At 48.1% G+C, this 17,584-nt stretch overlaps 1 protein-coding gene across 1 annotated transcript in view; it reads right to left on the minus strand.

The window, feature by feature from the left end:
• Positions 1-5,476, minus strand: part of LOC116816147 (serine protease 27-like) — a 21,311-nt gene extending 15,835 nt beyond the window's left edge. The window contains exon 1 of the mRNA XM_075064733.1: positions 5,354-5,476. The gene's annotated coding sequence lies outside the window, so the exon portion shown is untranslated. The remainder of the gene's footprint in view (positions 1-5,353) is intronic.
• Between the last annotated feature and the right edge of the window lie 12,108 nt (positions 5,477-17,584).

Genomic DNA, 17,584 nt, shown 5'->3' on the forward strand with positions numbered 1-17,584 from the left:
TATATATATAACACCTTCACACAATCATTCATACATTCTTGTAGATATTAAGTACCAGCCTAAAGTTGGCTTGACAGAATACTGGCAGGTACCTGTACCACAAGAGTGGAGCCGATCCGGGTCAGGTGCACCTGATGCTCCTGGAGGCTGGCAGCAGAACCATAGACTCAAAGTCCCATCTTCAGAGTCCAGCTTATAGGATTTTCCCTAGTTAGTTCATGGAGTTGCTTCATTCTGGCTTTGTTAAATTAATCAGCAGGCGGCTCCATGTGGCAGCAGAATGTTACCCAAAGTCTCTCATCTCACCCTTTTCAACAGCTTATTTGGATTCAAAGTCTATAGTTTGGTGTTCACGCTTCCTTTGGGTTTGGATGATCACCCGTCAATTGCAGCGTGACTTTCAGCCTTGAACCTGGCTTTGATCTTCTTCTTGTTCTTTTGTCCTTCTTTTTAGGGGTGCTTTTTACTTTGTTTTACTGTTGTCTCGGTCTCAGCGTGTAGTGAACTTCACCTCATCAGGACAGGCTGGGCGGAGGTTGATTTTATCATCCATAATGCCTCATTCACACATCTAACAACTAATAAGATTACAGCAGGGTTTGCAAAAATGAAGGGGAGAAGCTTACAAAGAGTGAGCGTTTTAAAATGGGGTTTGAATTACACATATGGCAAACAGTGAACAGAGATACAATGCAGGCAAGTGGTAGTGAATGGGTGAACAGAACTTACATTAAAGTGAACAATTAAAAACATTTCATTTATCAGTTCTACAGGCCACACCCAGCTGCAGAGAACACAGATATGAGATCAATCTGCAGGGAACACTCAGCTAGGAATTGCATTGTCTTGCTCTGCACAGAGAACTGTACGGCACAACCATGAATTCACTACCCCCCATATGGAGGGAATATGCACAGATTTCCCCCTCCCAGTATGAATTCCAGAAACTGGTTTAGAGAAACAAAAACAAGTTTATTACTACATAAGATAGAGATTTAAGTGTTACAAGGGATTGGCAAACAGATCGAAGCAGATCACTGAACAATAAACAAACACACGAACTACGCATGAACATGAAAGAATGGGTTACAAATAGAATTTCTCCACCCTAAATGTTGTTTTAGTTTCTTCACAGGCCAGTACCTTTACCTGTTCTCCCTCCATTTTGTCTTTGTTTTTAGATGTTTCCAGCAGTCACCTGGGTGGGTTCAGTGAAGAGTGAAGACGATTAAATCACTCTCCTGTCTTAAATAGTTTTAACTATGGTGGGAACCCTTTTGTTTGCCAGTGTGGTTCCCTCCACCCCAGTGGAAAAATACTGGTATTCTATCATGGATCCAGTACCAGGTGACTTGATCACATGCCCTGCAGCGTCAAAGCACATGAGTCAAGGTGTTTCTCAGGCAGTCCAGGAAGCTCTCAGGAGTGTAGATTAACATCTTCAAAGCCTATTGCTCCCTTATGCCCATCCGGCTGGATTGCATTCTGTCCGTGGGCATTCCCCAGTGTAACATAGTCAATATTCTAACTTCAAACAGAAATGAACTTGCATACATCTAGGATATCATATTCAGCAAATCATAACTTTCATGAATTTCGAAGATCCATCTTGCATAAAATACATCTTCGATATGCTATACATATTACACATTTCTATGAAGACTATGGGTGTAGCGCAACATTTTATTAACATTTATCAATACTGGAAGAAAATGAAGATAAGATCGCAGATGACACTTTGGGGAGTGGTAAATAAGAAGAGGACTGATCAATGATTCGATGATGTGGATCACATGTAACTGGTGCAAGCAAACAACTTGAGAATGTTAAATATTATAAAACCTGCCTGAGAGTGAGACGATGAAGGGGTTTCCAAAGAGATGGATTTAGACTGTTCTCAGTGGTAGCAATGACAGAACAAGAGCATGGTCTCAAGTTGCAGTGGGGGTTTAGGTGATATTAGGAAAAACTTTTTCACTGGGAGGGTGAAGCATGGGATGGGTTACCGAAGAGTGGTGGAATCTCATCGTTACATCTTTTAAGGTCAGGCTTGACAAAGCCCTGGCTGGGATGATTTAGCTGGATTGGTCCTGCTTTGAGCAGGGTTGGACTAGATACCTCCTGAGGTCCCTTCCAACCCTGATATCTATGAATCAAGACTCAGTCTATTAGCTTAAGAAGTAAAGGGTGACTTCCACCCTCTATACAATACCCACATGGGAAACACATTTAATAATGGGCTCTTCAGTCAGGCGGATTCAATTGCTGCAACTTGAGCTAGCCAATTCAGATTGAAATAATGTAATTTCACAGTGAGTACTAATTTTTTGGACACATACCAAGGGTTAATTAGGTTCTCCCCACACGACATTTTTAAAGCAAGATAGGCAGTTTTTCTAAATCGCTGCTCTATAGCTATTTGGAGCAGTCTTGCCTGTGTATACCAGGGTGCGACTGATCAATGGCCCTGCCCACCTTAGAATCTCTGACCCGCTCATGCAATCTCCTCTCCATTACAACCTTGCTGTGCTGGGCACTGTCCTTGGCCACAGTTCTTGGCACATTTGGTTGCTAGAAATAACATGAAAGACATCCAGGTAACCTTGGCCATTGCATTTTTGTTAGTTTCGAGAACGTCCATTGGGGAAATTCCAGATAGAGCGGAACGAGAACAGTCCCACCTGTTTGCGTGCAGAATTTAGCCGCATTTAGTTCCTTGAGTAACTCATTCTCTCTAGATCTGGGAGGGTGGAGCAGAAGTCCTGTCTAAATAATCATGCCCTGCCACATTCTTTCCCATGGGTTTTGGTCGGAGCGATGATCAGCTGGGTTTGGAAGACGGACCAGGCGAGGATGGATCAAGGGATCTTCGCCCTCCTGCCGCGGCACTGGCTGCGATGAGCTGGTCAGGGAGTGTGGATGGAGTGGAGAGGAGACGGGCCCTACTCCTATGGGACGGGGAGAGATGACTGGCTTGGGGAGAAGGGAACTGAGCTAGTGAATAACGAGGAGGATCCACACCTTCAGCTTCATAGACACCTCTCCCATCTAGCCATAGTCTGCATCATCCTGAGCCACCCCATTAGATCAGCGGGATTGTTAACTCGGACTACAGATGGGAGTTGAATAGCGACCTACTAAGATTTTAGCTGTTGCTGTGAATAGCAGGGCTGCTTCAGAGAGTGGTGTGTATAGTAGGATTTTATTTGTATGTACCCTTTAAATAACAAAAGGAATACCTAATGTGCCAGTAAAATGAATGGAGCCAAATGTTCTGTGTTTCAAGCAGTACCAGACCTTGTAGTCACCACTTTGTGTAGCATTAAAATAAGGAAAGGAATGAATTATGTTGGCTGGATTTTGCATGAAACTTCAATATTTTTGTATAAAAGGTTTGTGTAATAATCTTGTTTGTGTGTGAACAGAAGTGTGTGTTAAGATATAAGCGTAAAGCCATTACTGGACCAAATGTTCTAGGAAGAAACAAAAACCGAGCAGGGGTGCCAGAGGCTGCAATACACCCCTATTGAAATGTCAAAAAGGCAAATTAACCAACTCTGAAAATGACAGCACCTAACATGGGGACAAAATAGCTGTATCAAACCCAGCGTTAAAATAACTCCTAAAAAACTTAATAAAAAACGAAAATATAATAAAAAAAAAACCCAAGCATTCATCAACAACAATGATTACAGCATCACGGTGCAAAATCATTGGTCCCAATGAAGAAAAATCACTATGTAACAGGCACTTGCCATTAACTTTGGGTTCGTCCTGCCAAGACTTCCCAGAGCATCGTTGTCGCAACTGACAGACCCCGGTTCCTCTCTACCCGATCAACCTAGCTGCCACGAATTCGCGACCGGTGACTTTAACATCGACTAGCAAACAGGTGTGTGTATATTGTGTAATTAAATGCATAGCAAATTGTCGTATCTTCAATAATTGGCTGTAGTAGGTTAAGGCTACCTTGCCAGCTGGGTCGGAAGGGCCAGTCCACCTCACTGTCGGTCCTGGACTCGCTTGCGTGTGTGTGGGAAAATCAGCGAGGGCTATCAAAATATGTCCAGCCTGCACTCAGATGGCGCTGCAATATCAGTCAGCCGAGACCGGTGCAGGGTGGGCAGAAAGCACAGTCACTTGGCTCATGGCCTGCAGCTGGTGGAGCACAAATTCAATAGTCAGGCCTGTTCCAGGGCCAGGAGGTCAACAAAGTGTCAGCTCCAACCTGCCTCAGAATCAGTTAACTCAGGCTTTCATTCGGCTAGCCCTGAGAGAGGGGAGACTGTCACCCACAGTTGGGTGGCAGGGACGCAGGACTCCCACTCCACTGCGTCAGCGGGATCCAAGCTGCAACACGCAAACCTCACCTCTGCCAGCGTTGCAGCCAGACAGGGTCTACCACCCGTGGGCCACTCCATGCTCCCTCCCAAGGGTACATGCTGATCCATTGAGTGGTAATGGCGGCCTCAGTTGCCAACAGCAGTTCTGCGGATTGAAAATTGGCGGCCCGGGCCAGCCTCTGTCTCCTGTGGGCCGACATCCGGGTCAGTGTCTGAGCATCTGCTCCTCGGGCCGGACATCCCAGGGGTCCGGTGTCTGGGCCAGTCCGTCTGTCTCCTGCGGGGCAGAGACATCCAGGGCCAGGTTGTCTGGGCCAGTCGTCTCCTCTGCGGGCTGGGACATCCAGGGGTCCGGGTTGTCTGGCCAGTCATCTGTCTCCTGCGGGGCCGGACATCCAGGGGTCCGGTTGTCTGGCAGTCGTCTGTCTCCTGCGGACCAGGACATCCAGGGTAGGGCTGTCTGGGCATCGCTCTCTCCTGCGGGGCGGGACATCCAGGGTGTCATGGTACATCCCCAACCTGAACCTTAGCGTCAAAAGATGGGTACCAGCATGAATTCCCCTAAGCTTGATACCAGCTTAGGACCTGTAGCGCTGCCACCAACCAGGATTCAGTGCCTGGTACACTCTGGTCCCCCAAAAACCTTGCCCGGATCCAAGACCCAGCCCTCTGGATCTAAACAAGGAAAGTAACACTTTCCCCTACCCGTCCTTGCCAGGCTCCTCCTGGGTTACCCTGGAAGATCACGGATTCAAACTCTTGAATCTAAAAACGAGAGAGGAAAATGCACCTTCCCCCTCCTCTCTCTCCCGAACTGTCCCTGAGAGAGACAGTAATTCATCACAGAGAGAAATTAACCTCTCTCTCCCTTCCCTCTAATCATAGGAATAAGTAACCAAACAACATTGTTTGCTGTTATCTTTTATTTTATTATGGTATTTACAATAAATGTGACAAATGTTTTGTCCCCTTTAAGATCCTGCTAGTTTTTATTGCTATAACAGCCCTACCTGTGTGTGCGCTGGAAGAGGCTGGAGGGCCTGGCTCAGCAGGACGGTGTAAGGGAGCCCAGGCTGGTGGAACAGGTGGGCTCAGTGGTACCCCAGTACATCAGGTGGCACCCCAGAGTGGAGATCAACCTGTCAAAAAAAATATTGATAAATTAAAAGTAATGCACATTGGAAAACATCATCCCAACTATAGGCACAAAATGGTGGTATCTAAAGTAACTGTTAGCACTCAAGAAAGAGATCTTGGAGTCATTGTGGATAGTTCTCTTAAAATATCCACTTAGGCCTTGGCTTCACTGGCGCTTTACAGCGCTGCATCTTTCTCGCTTAGGGGTGCGAAAAAAACACCCCCCTGAGCGCTGCAAGATACAGTGCTGTAAAGCGCCAGTGTAAACAGTGCCCCAGCACTGGGAGCGCGGCTTCCAGTGCTGCAAGCTAATCCCCACGGGGAGGTGGAGTACGTGCAGCGCTGGGAGAGCTCTCTCCCAGCACTGGCCCTGCGACTACACTCACACTTCAAAGCACTGCCAGGGCACCGCTTTGAAGTTTCGAGTGTAGCCAAGCCCTTTATGTGCAGCAGCAAAAAAAAAAAAAACAGAATTTTGGAGCCATTAGGAAATGGAGAGATAATACACCAGAAAATATCATAATGCCACCATATCAGTCCATTACATACCCAGTCACTGAATGCTGTGTGAAGTTCTGGTCGCCACATCGCAAAAAACATATCTATATGAATTGGAAAAGGACCAGAGAGGAAACACACAAATGATTACGTGTATGGAACCATAGGCACTGATTCAGTGGGTGCTCCCAGGCTGGAGTATCCACAGAAAAATAGTGGGTGCTTGGCAGCCACCAGCAGCCCTGTGGATAAGCCGCCACCCCCAATGCCTGCTGCTCACTGTGATCAGCTGTTCAGAGGTGTGCAGGAGGTTCTGGGGGGAGGGGGAGGAGTGGGGTTGGGAAGAGGCAGGTGTGATGTTATGAGTGTAATATTATATCTCATTGAAAGGTGACAGGGCCAGAAAGAGTTAATTAACCCACAGACTGACCTGACCCATGGCCAAACTTTAGAGACTGGTTAGGAAGATATGTAAACAATTAGAGATTTGAAATGCAGCCTGCATTGTTAGAGACAGAAGGGAAAGTGTTTGCTCAGGTCTTGTGATGTAAGCAAACAAAAGTCTTGTCTATTGCTAGAGCTTTGGTTCAAAGATCAAAAAAGGAATATTGATGTAAGCAGAGTCAGGATGAGCTCTACCCTGACATCTGGTGGTGAATTATGGGGAGTGTGGAAAGGAATTTTAGGTGTTTGCATTGGCACACCCACCCCAGCTAGCATAGCCCATGGCAGCCTGGGATGGTTATTTTAAGAGCTCTGGGTTCCCAATTTCTTTGTTATTGGGGCAGGAAAAATAAAGTGTTGTTACCCTGATTATGTGAATGAGGAACTATGAGACTGCTTTATGACAAAGATGTCTCAATATAAATTAAGTGGCACTTGCTAGACAAGGGACCTGGGTTCCAAAACCCAGTGAACTGAGAGAGGTATCTGTGCCTGGTGGTGTAGGTGCCTTGTGTGAGCCAGAAGCACCAGTTCCACCCACTCCTCTCTCCACTGTGGAATATCAGAGTTGATTTTTTTTCATTCCCTTAAGAATCTAGATACAGGTTACTGAGCTGAACTCACTTTGGGCTAATGGTGCACTAGCACTGGGGCTCCCCTACTATGAGCTGAAATTGCTAAGAGTTGAAATCACTAAAGAGCTGGAACTACTGAGCTGAGAGCACTGAGTAATATGCTAACTAGTCGGGGAGCCTGAAGCTGCAGAGCAGAGCAGCTGGCAGAATGGAGTGGAGCAGTTTGTGGGGACGGCTGGAGCAGATCATGGGACAGCTGATGGAGCAGAGCAGCTGGCAGAGCGGAGTAGCTGTGGGATGGGTGGAGTGGCCCACAGAGCGAGCGGAGCTGAGCATTTTGTGGGGACAGCTGGAGCGGATCATGGGACAGCTGGTGGAGCAGAGCGGCTGGTGGAGCGGAGCAGAGCAGTTTGTGAGGACGGCTGGAGGAGCAGAGTGGAGTGGCTAGTAAAGCGAAGCAGTTCATGGAGAAGGCGGAAGCAGAACCCCATGGAGAGGCAGGGCAGTTGGCCCCGGATCACGTAAGGTGCCCCTTTCTACCCAGGTGGAGGGGGACCTCTGCAGATAGACTAACTCTGGGGCTGCACTGACCTAGGACAGAGACTTTTGGACTGTGGGACTTTTGGGACTGTGGGTGATTTGGAGGTTGCTGGACTCAAGAGCCCAGGGAAAAGGACACGGCTCAATTTCCTGGGGTGGGTCTTTGCTCACACTTTGGTCTATGAACTCTAATTGAGGTGTTTCCCCAATTTAATGCTTGTTGTTTATCTCATGTAATTAAACCTTTTCTGCTACACCGACACTCTGTGCTTGCGAGAGGGGAAGTATTGCCTCTTCGAGGCGCCCAGGGGTGTGTATAAGATTTTCCAAGGTCACTGGGTGGGGGCTCGAGCTGGTTTAGCATTGTGTTATTGAAACGGAACCCCTGGATACTGAACCCGGCCCTTGTTGCTGCCAACTCAGAGGGGCAGAAAGGTTACATTAATATTTAGGAAGACATTTGAGTGAAATAGCATTATTGTTTATGCGTCTCTTTGAAGGTTGTGGTAATCTGTGTCTGAACTGTTTCATGGATAGATTACCCTGCGCTAATTGCCAGGATGTTTGGGAGAAGGAGAATTAAGCCTATTGTTTTCTCAGGCCAAAAGGCTGCTGGAAATGTATAAAAACCCTGGAACATGATCCGTCTTCATCTCAGATCTGCTTTGGGTTTCAAGAAGGGGAAACCTTGAGCCATAAGGATTGAGATCCTCAGTCACTGACTGGAGTCACCCTGGAGTATAACCTATGGATTATTTCTAAAAGGACTTTTTGCCAACTACAAGCTCATCTCTGCTATGTATCTGAACCTCAAGAATTGAACTCAAGTCTGGCTGTATATTGATCTTTTAACCAACACTCTCTCTCTTTTCTTTTTTAATAAATTTTAGTTTAGTTAATAAGGATTGGCTATAAGCATGTATTTGGGATAAGATCTAAGTTTTATATTGACCTGAGTGTGTGGTTGGTCCTTTGGGATTGGAAGAACCTTTTCTTTTTTATGATGACATAAGATTTTCAGTAATCATCATCATATCTGACGTGTGTCTGGATGGAAGCCTGAGGCTGGGAACTTTAAGGGAACTGTGGTCTTTGGACTTCTGAGTAACCAGTGAGGTAATATAGAAGCTGTTTTCCGCTGGCTTGGTCAATCTAAGTATTGGAATATTCACCAGCTTTTGGGGTTGGTCTGCCCCATTCTGTTTACAGTTCACCCTAACTGAGTCACCTCAGCTGGCTCCCCCGGGAAGCACTGTCACAGCAGGGGAGGGGCAGAGCAGGGGCGGGAAGAGGCAAGGCAGGGGTGGGGCAGGGGCTTGGGGGGAAGACATAGAATGGGGGCGTAGCCTTGAGCAGAAAGGAGATTGAGCACCCGCAAGGAAATGAGGAAGTCAGCTGCTTCCATATGGGCAGAAATAAAAAAGATTTCGGATTTTTAGCTTGGAAATGAGATGACTAAGGGGGGGATACGATAGAGGTCTATAAAATCATGACTGGTGTGGAGAAAGTGACTGGGGAAGGGTTATTTACTCCTTCAGATAACACATCTAGGGTGACCAGATGCTAACTGTAAAATATCAGGACCACCGCAGTGAGGGGGGGGGCACTTTTTAATTGTTACACTCACCCGCCCGGGTCTTTGGCAGCAATTCAGAGGAGGGTCCTTCAGGTCGCTGACGGTCTTTGGCGGCATTTCAGCTTAGGGTAATAAGTCTTGCTGCCAAAGACAGAAGCACTGACCACCAAAATACCACGGAAGACCATCAGCAACTGAGGAAGCCACTGGACGGGTGAGTATAACAAAAAAAATAAAATAAAAAAACACGCGGGACAAACTTCTCAAAATCAGGACAGTCCCAATTTTATCGGGATGTCTGGTCACCCGATGAAATTAACAGGCCTCAGGTTTAAAACAAACATGAGGAAGTGCTTCTTCACACAACGCACAGTCAACTTGTGGAACTAAGTTGCTGGAGGACAGGTTCATCAATGGCTATTAGCCAGGGTGGGCAGGGATACAACCCCACACTCTGGGGGTACCTAAACCTTTGACTACCAGCTGCTGGAAGTGAATGACAGGGGATGGATCACTCAATAATTGCCCTGTTCCGTTCATTCGCTCTGAAGCAACTTGCACTGGTCCCAGTCAGAAGACAGGAAACTGGGCTCAGTGGAACATTGGCCTGAAAGGGTATGGCCATTCTTGGGTTCTTAGGTTTTGTGTTCTTAGGATAGGGACAAAAAGAGATGCCTGAGGGATCTCACCTGAAACAGTGTCAGTCACATTTAGGGCAGCTCCTCTTCTCAGAGCAATAGGCTCAGGCTCTCTGCAGACTTTGGCACGTGGGAGTTTCTGGTAGATCTCGGGTCCTCTCTGGGACATTCCCTGGTGTTATCTGGACTGATGATTTACTAGGTCACTCCACTGCTCAACTCTGGGAGCCACCCTGACCCTGCTATGCTGTGAGAACCCCCACTCCTGGGCTGTTCACGCACAGCCTCTGGCATGTCAGCTGCTCCCAGCTACCTGAGTGGGCACTTTCAGCAGCCGCAGCTTGGATTGTGCAACCAAATGACACTAGCCAATATCTCTGGTCCCAGAAACCTAGGAACTTCCATCTTACAGTGTTTGGTTATGCCCGCTGGATGCTGCAAGCTTATAAGAGTTCATCAGTTTAACAAAGAAATTGATATGTACCAGGCTTGTTATCCTAAGGAGCATCTCTGACACACTTCAGACAAAACGGATGGCTTCAGGCAGAATAAAGAAACACATTTATTAATGACAAAAGATAGATTTGAAGTAATTATAAGTCAAAGCACAAGAAGTCAGATTTGGTCAAATGAAATAAATGCAGAACGCAGTCTAAGCTGATCTTAACACTTTCAGTGCCCTTGCAAACTTAAATGCTTCTCCCCACAGGATGGCTGGTTGCTCTTCAGCCAGGCTATCCCCTTTGATCAGTGCTTCAGTTGCTTGGTGGTGGTGTCTGCAGTTCTTCTAGCACGTGAGGGAAAAAGTTTGGACATGTCTGTGTCGCAAGAGCTTAGGGGAGTGAAGAAAGAGCAGGCAGGGCTGGGATTATTATGGGGTTGAGGCTCCCATGGAGTATAGGTTAAGGTTCTCATGGGTATAGGGTTATCATCAGGATTAGGGCTGAGGTGGTGTCAAGGGGGACTAGAAAATGAAAAGAGAGAACCATGCATCCCACTGAAATCAGAAGGCTGGAAACACCTGGGTTCCCTTGTAATTCATTGGCACAGCCCCAGGGTGCTTAAAGGTAAAATAATTATTTACATAGGCCAATTAAATTAACACTAGCTGTCCTGGTAAAACTTATAACTCATCCTGTCTTGGTTCTGCCGAAAGAAAGAAAGAAAGATTCCATATTTCAGCCTCACCCTAACCCCCATGACAGATTCTCTCATAACCCCAGTGATAACCTTCACCCTATGATACCCTTAACCTTAACCCAATGATAATCTTAATCTTTATCCCTAGCCCCAATGATACCACCTTGTTCCCTCTGCTCTAACCCGCTAGATCCCACTCCCTTCCCACAACTGGGTATAGGACCCAGGAGTCCTGGCTACCAGCCTCATTCTCATTCCACATGCACAGGACAGGTAAGGCTGGTGTTTTTCTGTGGGTGTCTTATCTGCTTGATTCCAACTCCCCTGGGCAGCTGGGGGGTGAAGAAAGAAAAGGGAAAGATAATAATGGGGGGAGGGGCTGTTAGACACACTCACTGTATAGTGTATGTGGGGGAATGGCTGCCAGTAACTCCACCCACAGTTCCCAAGCTTCATCCACTCTCATGAAACAGCCCTGCTATCCTCAGCAACAGTTAAAAATCTTAGCAGTGTTGCTATTCAACTTGTCATCTATAGGTTCCAGAGTTAACATTCCCCACTGATCTGAATGGAGGCGGCTCAAGATTGAATGCAGAAATTGAGACAACCCATGATCCAGCCTCTCCCAATCCTGTCTTGGCCAACCCCAGCTGTCTCCATTGTTCCGACTGAACCCTGCCTAGAGAGTGAACACACCGGCGCAGGCTTTTAGAGACAGAGCCTCCTGCCGCCACCCTCCCCAGATCTGTGGGAAATGGATGTGACCAATCCCCCAATGAGCCACTCCTGGAGACAAGTGCTGCCAAAGAGGGCCATAACCAGGGTGGGGCGAGTGGAGTAACCTCTTAGGGCACAGAGCCAAAGGGGTGGAAAAATGGGGCAGTGTTGGGGCACGTAGAGTCACATGCCTCCCCCCAGATTTCTGCCTTCCTTTTAGCACAGAGGTTTTCACAGTGTTTGGCGTGTCCCCCCTACAGTTTGAGAACCATCACCATTTCCCAGAAGCTGGCAGATCGGAAGCTGGTGGGAGCCAAACAGCCTATTCTGGCAATTGCCTCTATGATATGGGAGCTCGGGCACCGACTGGTTACCCGGCAGCCCTCCCTGCCCTGCTCCCCAAGCCGGGCCACCTCTGCAAGGTCCGGGTGCTCCCCAGGCAGGGCGGGTGGCACAGCTCCGAACTGCTCCCCTGACGTGCTCCAGGCTCTGCTGCTGCAGGTCCCTGGGTGGAGAGCTGCTGAGAGGCAGATGCCCAAGCGGGGATGAGCACAGCAGGGAGCACCTCGGGGAGCATCGCATGACAGCCAGGGTCGGCTCCAGGGGGCATCACCAGCCAGTGCTGGCCTCCGTCAGGGCAGAGGCAAGAGCTCCTCAAGGCAGCCATCCAGCACCAGAGATCCCACAGCATGGAGAGCCTGGGGCCCGAGTGGGCCAGGCAGCTCCCACCAGCCTCTGATCTGCTGGCAAAAATTTGAAAACCTCCGTGCTCAATGGAAGGCAGAAATTTGGTTCCCTCCATATGTTGCCTCTAGGGGGCTGTCACGGTGCAGCGACTCACACCCACGGCGCCTCCTGTCAGTCATCCTGGGAATTAGCTCTTCAACCCAGGAGCTCCTTCTGCAGGCCGGTGTCTCGGTTCCTGCTGGGTCCCAAGTCCCTCCTGGACCTCCCGGTGCCCCTTTCGGGCTGGGGTGCTTCCCCCTGCAGTACCTCACAGTCTCACTGGGTCTCCCCTCCCCAGGGAACCCCCAACCTCCTATCCCCACCTAGCCTCAGTCTTTGGCTACTGCCAGTCACCATCTAGCCCCCATTCACTGGGGCAGGCTGCAGTATCAGCCACTCATCATCAGCAAGGGCAGATTGGACCTGCTGCATCTGCCTGCCCTTGGGCTTCCCCCTGCAACCCCAGTACCCCTTCCAGCCTTTAACAAGGCCTGTAGCCTGGGGGGTTTCCAGGCTGGAGCACCCCCAGCTTTCCCCCAGCCCTGCTCCACTTTAGGTACCCTGCTCAGCTCCCAGGCAGCCAGGCCCATCTCTTTCAAGAGCTAGAGGGAGAGTACTGTCAGCTCCTGGCTTCGCTGGCTTTTATAGGGCCAGCTGCAGTCTGATTGGGGCGTGGCCCCAGCTGCAGCAGCTTCTCCAATCAGTGAGCCTTTAGCTCGCAGCCCCAGCCCTCTCCCAGGGCTGGCTTCAAGCCCTTCAGGGCAGAAGCAGGTGACCACCCCGCTACAGGGGTGCAACTATGCGTGTTCGCCCCAGGCGCTGCAATGCCTAGTTACAACTCTGCTTCCAAAATCAACATGCGAGTAGGGTGTGACCATTCTCATTCTGCTGTGCCTGAATTTGCCCCAGCGCAGGCACCCTATAAAACCAAATAAAAAAGTGCAACCTCCCAGGTTATTGGGGAGAAGCCCAGAGTGATTTTCATTTCCCTCTTTTGTTAGCAGCTGAATGCGTCAAGAACAGTTGGCCAAGGACACTGCCCGGCAAAGCTCAGGTTGCAATGGGGGTACGGTTATCCTGGGGGTTCATAGATTCTAAAGTGAGAAGGCACCGCTGTGGGGAGACCTGCCCCAAATAACTCCCAGAGCAGAGCTTTCAGAACAACTGCTAGTCTTGCTGCAAAACTTGTCAGTGGGGTGGAGAATCCACCACGACCCTCGGTGAATTGTTCCAATGGTTCATTACTTTCACTGTGAAAAATTTACACTCTCTTTCCAGGCTGCATTCATCTTCCTTCAACTTGCAGCCATTGGAGCTGCTCGACTGAAGAACCCATTATTAAATATTTGTTCCCCGTGTAGGTATTTATAGACGGTGACCAGAGACCCCGTAACCATCTCTTTCTTTAGCCACATCGATGGAGCTCTCTGAGTCCATCACTCTCAGGCAGGTTTTCTAATCCTTCTGTCATTGCCATGCCTCTTCTCCGAATCTTCTCCAATGTATCAACATAATTCTTGAATTGTGGGCACCAGCGCTGGACACGGTAGTTGAGCAGTGGTTGCACCAGTGCCAAATACAGAGATAAAATAACCTCTCTGCCTCCACTGGAGATTCCCCTGTTTATACGTCCCAGGATCACATTAGCTGTTTTGGCCACAGCATTGCACTGAGAGCTCATGTTTAGCTGATTATTCACCACGAGACCCAAATCTTTCTCAGGGTCGCTGCTTCCCAGGAGAGCCCCCCATCCTTTAAGTATGGCCGACATTCATTGTTCCAAGATGGATATATTTACATTTGACCACATTAAAATTGATATTGATTGCTTGTACCCAGTTTCTATCTTTTGTAGTTTCTGTTTAACATTCTCCAGAGATAACAGAAGAATGGGAAGAGTGATGTCATTGCCATATGACGAGACTACATCAGTTGTTTCCCCACCCAAATGCAGAATAGAAATATTTATCGAATGCTTTGGGCTTTTCTGCATTATTATATATAATTCTACCATTTTCATCTAGTAATGGACCAATACCATTGTCAGGATTCTTATTGCTCATAAAACATTTTTAAAATTCCTTCTTATTGTCCTTAATTCTGCTGGCCATAGATTTCTCCTTGTGCCCCTTGGCTTCCCTTATCAATTTTCCCTATAATCAAAGAACCTGCCCCCCACCCCAGCACAGCCACCAACATCCACTTCATGCACAAGAAATCTCTTTGGGCTTCAGGCAAGTAAGGGAACCTGCCATGTTTGTTGCCGGTCAGCACTGCTGTCCCTTTGCTGACTGCCTTGATATCACACAGAGTGGTGCACCTGGAAGGAAACCTCTCTCACTCCTGCTCCAAACTCCCCTGTGAGCCACCTCTGTTTGCAGCTTTCAAGTTCACCTAGCAAGTGATGTTTTATAGCAAGTCGCCCTGCTTCACTCCACCCCTTATCTCCCAGGAGCGGTTGGCCACTCAAGAGACTTCAAACAGCTGGGCTGATAAAAACTCCCAAGGCTTAGTCAGAGTCCCACAGCCCAGCTCTACACAGAGAACAAAGGAACTGTCAAACAACACACAGCTGGGCCAAACCTATCACTCACCATGTCCCACTACCTCCAAGCACACACTTCGCAGCAGGATCTACTGCCTCAGGAGTGCTCCTGTTAAGGTCAGGATCATAGAATATCAGGGTTGGAAGGGACCTCAGGAGGTATCTAGTCCAACCCCCTGCTCAAAGCAGGACCAATCCCCAGATTTTTACCTCAGCTCCCTAAATGGCCTTTTTAAGGATTGAACTCACAACCCTGGGTTTAGCAGGGTAATATGCAAACCACTGAGCTATCCCTCCCACTCTAATCTAGCTATGTCAGCATGAGGTTAGAGTTATAGACCGGAATGTGGTGGTGGTGATCACCTCTTTTCTGTCACCAAGACGGGGTGAATTTATGTTCTCACAAGCTGGCTTGCTGATTTATTTTCCCTTGGTACATAACACATTTATTTTTAAGGGCCCTGCAGGTGTGTCCATCCATTGCTAAAGGAACCCAGGCGTCCTGATACTACCACAGTTTGACTCATCACATTCCACCTCCCAGAATTAGCCCTAGGATTTCGATGGGATGGAAAAGTCTCTTTTTCAGTTTCTCTTCCAAACATGTGGGAAATCTCTCTTCCCTGAGCTGGGGATAGAACCCAGGAGTCCTGACTCCCAGCAGCCTTTCTCGCTCTAACCACTAGATCTCACTCTCACTCCCAGAACACCTCTGTGGCATTATAAATACTTTCAGGGAAGGGGGACTCTACCAATCCCACCAGATCTGTTTCTGAATCAGCACTGTTGAATCTGCAAAATCTGTGTATAAAATACCTCTGTCTTTCTGCACAATCTTTCCTTTTTAGTCTTTGGTTTTTTAAAACCTGTTCTAGAGATATATATAAAATAGCTGTAAATCCCCTGGCCCTTTTCCCAGGAGCCAGGGCTTGAACCCCAGTGTCCAGGCCAAATTGCGATTATTCATCCCCACTTTGAGTCCCTTCTGCCATCTCAGTGTTGGGTGAGCCATCCCCATGAGGCCTTGCTGTGTGGCTGTTCTTCAGCTGCTTCACCCCAGAGGTGGCTGTTTCTTGGTGCCAGATGGGGATCTCTGTACAGATGATGGACATTTCTGAGGGGTGTATCCCCACACACCTTTCTGCCCCTCACACCTCCTCCTCTCCTGGGCTCTACTCTTTCCCCAGGTACCCAGGGACTGTCTCTCCATATGTGTCTCTGCAGTGCCCAGCCCGATGTGGGGGACCCCCCATCTCCATCAGTACCAGAGAAGCCCAATTCACATATCAGATAAATTGTGTGAGCAGAGTGTTTTCATTCCACACTTTTTAATCTTTTCATTTTGATTAACACCTTAGGAGCATTAATCTCTGGGGGAAATTCCTATGTGGGGGAAGTGCATTGATTCTCTGTCGCTTGGAGTATTGAAATTAAGAGTCAATTCCCCTTCTAAAACCACATGCCAACTCAACTATCAGATATGGGCTGGATGGGGAACCCCTCAATTCTCTTTATAAGTGACCCATGCTAGCCCAGCTGCTGTGGGAGGCCTGGGGGTTAGCACTGGCCATGGGCCAGAGGAACCAGGCCAGGCTGGAATGCCAGGAGTGAGAATCTAGAGAGAAACCAATGGCAGGATGAAGGGTCTGTTACCAAGAACACCAGGGGGTCAGGTTCAGAGAGCCACAGCCAAATCAGGAGCCATAGCGATCTCGCTGAGAAAGCACAGGGGCAGAGCTTGTACCCCCGTCGGGGTTCATGGCCCCCAGTCCTAGCGCTCGTTGCAAGCTACTTGGTGGAAGACTGCAGTGTGATTGTTCCCAGGTCCTCTGTTATGGGATTCAAGACATAAGAACAGCTGTACTGGGTCAGACCAATGGTCCATCCAGCTCAGTGTCCTGTCTACCGACAGTGGCCAATGCCAGGTGCCCCAGAGGGAGTGAACCTAACAGATAACAATCAAGTGATTTCTCTCCTGCCATCCATCTCCATCCTCTGACAAACAGAGGCTAGGGACACCATTCCTTACCCATCTTGGCTAATAGCCATTAATGGACTTAGACCCCTATGACCTCACAGCTACCAGATATGGGGTGGTATGTTCCCTTTGTAACAGACACACACTAGCTCAGCTAGCAGGTGGGGCTTGGATGGAGGATTCCCTTTGTCAGGATCCCCACACACACACACTCTGAACTCTGGGGGTACAGATGTGGGGGTCCACATGAAAGACCCCCTAAGCTTATTTCTACCAGTTTAAGTTACAACTTCCACAAGGCACAAAACCTTTTCTTGTTCTTGGATTGTATTGCTGCCACCACCAAGTGATTTACACAAAATTTCAGGGAAGGGTCACTTGGCATCAATATCCCCCCAAGACCGATTACCCCTGTCCTGGGCAGGCTTGAGAATAATATACCAAGAAATTGGTTAGCAATGTGAGCACAGACCAGATGCTTTGTCCTCTGGACACTGAAAATCAATCAGGTTCTTAAAAGAAGAACTTTATTTATAAAGAAAAAGTAAAAGAATCACACCTGCAAAATCAGGATGGAAGGTAACTGTACAGGGTAATAAAAAGATTTAAAACACAGAGGCTTCCCCTCTGGTTCAGCTTCACAGTTACAAAAACAGGAATAAAGCAACCTCTGTAGCATAGGAAAATTCACAAGCTAAACCAAAAGATAACCTAACACATTTCCTTG

Source organism: Chelonoidis abingdonii, chromosome 4 (assembly GCF_003597395.2).
Source record: "Chelonoidis abingdonii isolate Lonesome George chromosome 4, CheloAbing_2.0, whole genome shotgun sequence".
NCBI lineage: Eukaryota > Metazoa > Chordata > Testudines > Testudinidae > Chelonoidis > Chelonoidis abingdonii.